This window comes from Macadamia integrifolia, unplaced genomic scaffold (assembly GCF_013358625.1).
Source record: "Macadamia integrifolia cultivar HAES 741 unplaced genomic scaffold, SCU_Mint_v3 scaffold1390, whole genome shotgun sequence".
Lineage (NCBI taxonomy): Eukaryota > Viridiplantae > Streptophyta > Magnoliopsida > Proteales > Proteaceae > Macadamia > Macadamia integrifolia.
Genome location: NW_024868187.1, coordinates 131,792 through 137,127, shown reverse-complemented (window position 1 = coordinate 137,127; position 5,336 = coordinate 131,792).

Below are 5,336 nucleotides of genomic sequence, written 5' to 3'. Positions count from 1 at the left end.
AAAAAAAAAAAAAAAAATTGGGCAGATAATAATAAAGCATAAAAGAGGGAGGTATTAAAAAAAATCCCTAATAATTAGGAACAAAAAACCCTTTCCCTCCCTCTCTCCCTCCATGTTTAATTTTGTAAGTCTTTCCATAATTATTTAAAAAATAATCTCACTCATCCACTCACGTATCTCCTTCCCCACTCTCCATAATTATGCACTTCTCCCCACTCTCTATAATTCTCTCTCTCTCTCTCTCTCTCTCTCTCCATATTTAATTATGTAAATCTCTCCGTAATTATTTTGTAAAGAGAGATGGTTTAAAAAAATCTCTAATAATTAGGAATCAAACCATGAGACCATTATTTGGGGATTGAGAAATAATAAGGACGGTTACGAAAGCCTTAATCCGGCTTGCCACCTCATTTAATATTTTATATAAAAACTATATTATTTGTCCCTTAATTTATTATTATTATGACTATAAACTAGAAATGGCTCTAGCATTTAGTGTAATTAAATGGACTATTCTCTATTAAACCATCTCCCCCTTTGAGAACCCTGCCAAATGACACTACCGGTGGCGAGCCTTGCTGCAACCATCTCTAGCGATTGCATCTTCCAAGATCTCTATTTCTACAGAACCCAATCTTCACCACTGCTGCCTCATTCTTCTCCTTGTGTCTCTCCCTTTTTCTACTCAATTTCAAATACTTCACATCCACAAGGTAATTTTACCAAACTACAATTTATTTATTTATTTTTATTGAGGAACGAGTGTGTTTGTAGTTATGTTGGAATTTAATTTAGTGAGAGCCCTTGCTACGCTCATAGCTTTATTTATCTGTAATGTTATTTGTATGGTGCAATTAATTGGAGAAATTTTTTACATAATCTTCTACTATGGTAGGGAATGATTGTCCCTAATGCAAGTTATGTGTGCACTAGAGCCATGAGGATCATGCTGCTATGCACTAGAGCCATGAGGATCATGTTGCTATTTATTTTGTCTCATCATTCTAAGAATTGACTCTATTTTCTGGTTGAATATAGTATGATTTTAGATCTATTTGCTAGAGTTTTTGCCTATGGACATGTCTTTTATTCATAGTTGTATGGTCCCTCATCTACTTTGAATGGTGAAAGTGGACAACAAGTTGATAGTGATGGTTCCTCTTAATTGGCCTATGGGACTAAGGAATTTTTCAGTTTTTTTAATAATATTTTTCTATCTTCATTATTATTGATTTGTTGATTCTTAATTTATGACAATATTTTGAGGCACCAGATAGGTATGCTTGCTAGTTGTTTGTGCATTCTTTTTGTTAATAAATTAGACTACCTCAGTACCTGTTTGAAAGAAGGAAAATGCCCAAATCTAGTTTCTGGATATTAATTTCCCATCAAGTGTTCCCAAAGCTAGTCTTGCCAAGGCCATTAAAATGTTGTCACCAAACTCAGATGGAAATTTTGTCAAAGAACTTGCATTGGAAAATTCATTGAAATTTTATTGAAAAACTTGCAATTTTATAAATATTTAAATAAAAATTGCATTTTAGTAAATATATGTGAGTGTTGGGATTAATTCTATTAAAGTTTCTTCCATACATCATTCTATTCACCCCCCGCCTTTTTTTCCACACCCTCTAATTATTCTCTTTGTGCAAAATTAGGAACACATATTTATGGGTTAAAACTTAATAGTATTTTCTAAGTGCAGAAATATGAAAACTTTAGCTTACACTTAACCAGAATTTGCATACTTTATGAAAGTGATTGGCAAGACCAAAGATTAACAAGACTCTCTAATTCCAATTATTCTCTCTCTCTCTCTCTCTCTCTCTCTCTCTCTCTCTCTCTCTCTCTCTCTTTTCTATGTTTTATTTAGTTTAAAAAATTGAAAAATATGATTCTTTTTATTTTTTATTTTTTATAGTTAGGTCCCAAGTAAAATTAAGCTTAGGGGTGAAACAGGTTCAAGTTTCTTAAAACCTAGCCCAACTCTAGGTCCTCAAAATTCAACCCAAACTCAGCCCAACCCTACTAGGTTCATGTGTCTAGGCCCAATCCTACCGGGCTCATGCCAACCTAACTTGGCCCTATTTGGCCCTGATTCTTGCTAAGGTCGGGCTAACATTGACTGAACCTATGTTTTGCCATGTGTCCTATGCAATAAAAGAAAGATAAATAAAATTCAAATGATCAATACACAATTAAAACTATGAAGTGCAACGCAATAAAAGATGTTCAGGACACCTAACCATAACCATAAAAATCAATGATCCAAATTCTATTATTCAAAATAAAAAGATTGGGTGATGGCCTTGAATTGTATTACATAAATGATAGTTATAATCATGGTTAGGTTGGGTTGAGTTGGGCCGGGCTGGGCCTAGGCCTCAATTCAAGCCTGATCCACTTCTAACATAGGGTCAGTGTTTTTCAACAATAACTCACTCTCAGAGTAAAAAATCTAACCCAACCCTTGTTCGGACTCAAGGTGGGCCAGAGTACGTTCGGGCCATCAGGGCCAAATTTACACCCCTAGTTGAGCTTATGACCTCTTAATTTTGAGGTGTTGATCTTTGTCAACTGAACAACCCCCCAAGGGGATTAAAAAAAAGAGGGTAGTACCTAATGCACGATGCTCCCATCATTGGGAAATCTAGAGAAGTTCATAATGTATGTAACTTTAACTTAACGGAGTACCATAACCACTTGATCAAAATAAAGCAACCTTACCATTGCATCAAGGTCCACCGTCAAAAATATGATTCTTCTTTAAACTTTCATCAATGTTAACAAAAAGATAAAAAAGAAAGGAATGAAAATTCAGAAAAAATTAACAATAATGCAAAAGTCAAGGAGTAATATATACCCCTACTACTTGTTCGCGGAAATGGGAAATCCAGTTTTGTCTCTCTATTGTGAACTTCAAATGTTCTAGAGGGACATGCTGGACGTGAGTGCACGTAATCTTTACATCCTGTAACTGACCCTATATTGCCATGGGACCCATTACTGCACGGGGGACCCATATACATTTCTCTTTCATCTATTTCAGAGGAGTAGCTGGCTTGTCTCTGTCCTCTTTTAATTAGGTGAATAATGTGCCATTTGGTCTGTCAAAAAAGAAAAAAAAGGTGCCGTTTGGGAACCGCGTGGTCAGAAGTCCAGAAGTCATGACTTGGTCACAAATTCAAGGACCGCACGAATCTCATCTATGGATTATAAGAACAATGATAGAACCAACGCTTACACATACGTACGATGATCAAACGTGAATTTTTTGGAGAAGAACATGTAAGATTTTTTTTTTATTCCACCAGGTCACTTGGGACCATAGTTTTAGTGTACAGTATTAGTTTGGGTATCGATCACAGTCAAATTCAATATGATACTGATATGAATTGACATGTATGGAATAAGTTTATCCTTGATTTTTTGAAACAACAGATTTTTAGTTTTTTTTACGATTTTACCTATATTTTGTATCATTTCAACCATACAGTGTTTGTAAAAAAAAAAATTGATATATATTGTTAAATTTGTCTTGAATTCTTGATCAATTTCTAAGATTGACCCGTTACGACATATTTTGATGGCAACCCCGAATGGGATGTTTTTTGAGATCTCGGCCCAACCCTGGAGCTCAGCACTGATCTTGTATGGGGTGTAAGGGCATAGCAGCTGAATGGTATGATTCGACCCGATCGACCATGACCTGATGGATCAACCCACGACTTGGAGGAGTATATAATGTATCGTCTTGTTGAGCAAGTCATTGTAATTTGAGGGTTTTTTTGAGCTAAGGTTTTAGGACGAGTTTTCTCATTGCTGCTTGGGTGTAATCTCTCTCTTCTACATAGTGAAACATCTTCTTCTTTGCCTAAGGACGTAACATATCACATCAGTGTGTGAATCTCGTTAAATCTTTGTGTTGTGTAGATCTAATTTTACTTATTTATACCAATATGGATAAGACTATGGAGTTCACACCTCTAAAGTAACCCCTCTCCCTATTTTCCTTCCTCTTCTAGTCTATGAAATCTGAATTGTAACTTCGCAATGATTGTTGGACACATAATTGGACTCGTTCTTTATTTTTTTGTATTCATCAAAGGACCAAAAGATTTTATTAATCAAAATCAAAAGAAGAGAAACTCCTCCTAAAAAGACTGGAAGATACAAGACATAGAGGTGGTCAAAGCCACCAAACATGAGAGATGCACAATCGGCTTCCCCTTGGGCCAAGACATGAGCCTCCTTATTAATATTTGGAGAGTTGAATCTAAAAGATTCAAAGGAAAAACACCAAAAGGAGAAAGAATGTCATCAAGTCAACTATTCATCTTCCTGCCCAATCAATTGAAATAGGGAAAGAATTTAGACCATCAATACTCTATATTCTTAATTTTGGATTGCAACTTGTCAATAATCTGTTTTCTTAAATCCGGGTTCTAGTAACTCACATCTTGCTCTTTATCTTGATTTTTCCCCCTAATAACTAATATTATGATTATTAAAATATCAAAACTCCAAAGGTAGTAAAGTTGACAAAGGACATTAGCCTACCAAAATATCATAATATTTAAACCACCAATAGAAAATTGATTCATTCAAGTCAATGGTTCACTGCGAACTTCATTTTTTTTTTTTTTTTGGGTGGGGGGGGGGGGGGTTGGGGTGGAGGGGGGTGGTGTAAAATATCACCAAACTAGAATTGTTGCAGGTTGGGCTTCGCTTGTCTTTCTCTGGTATGCATGGAACACATGGGAGTTGGGCGCCATTGCATTATCAAAAGATTGCGGCAAGGAAAGTGATTAGGGCTCAGATTGGCAAGGTTTGGTCTGACTGTGAGACGATAATCAGATCTCTTAACGGAGACACAGAATAACGGTCTTAGCTTAGTAACTTTTTGGTTTTCTGATGGATATCCTTCATTTAATAAGGGGTCTTGATATATGAAAGCTTGAGAAAAAACATAGAAATTTTGTATTTTTGATTGATTGGTTAGTCAGGATGACTAAAGCTGATTCTAATCTCGATGGTGTATGTCATTCTCTTCCTTTTATTTCTGTTTAATGAAGTTTTATTTTCCATTATGAAAAAAAATAAAATTTGCAGTGATATTTTATCCCTACTATTAATTTAATTAATATTTACAGAAATTCCATCACTCTAAAGCGAAAACGGGGGAAAAAAAAAAAAGGAAAAAAAGGAAAAAGGACAAATAAACAAATTTTAAAAATAAAGGAATAATGTTCTCTATGGTGCCACTCTCTCCTCATCAATGTAAAATGATAATTATGGGAGGCATTGTGGAGAATATGCTCCCTCACAGAAAAACA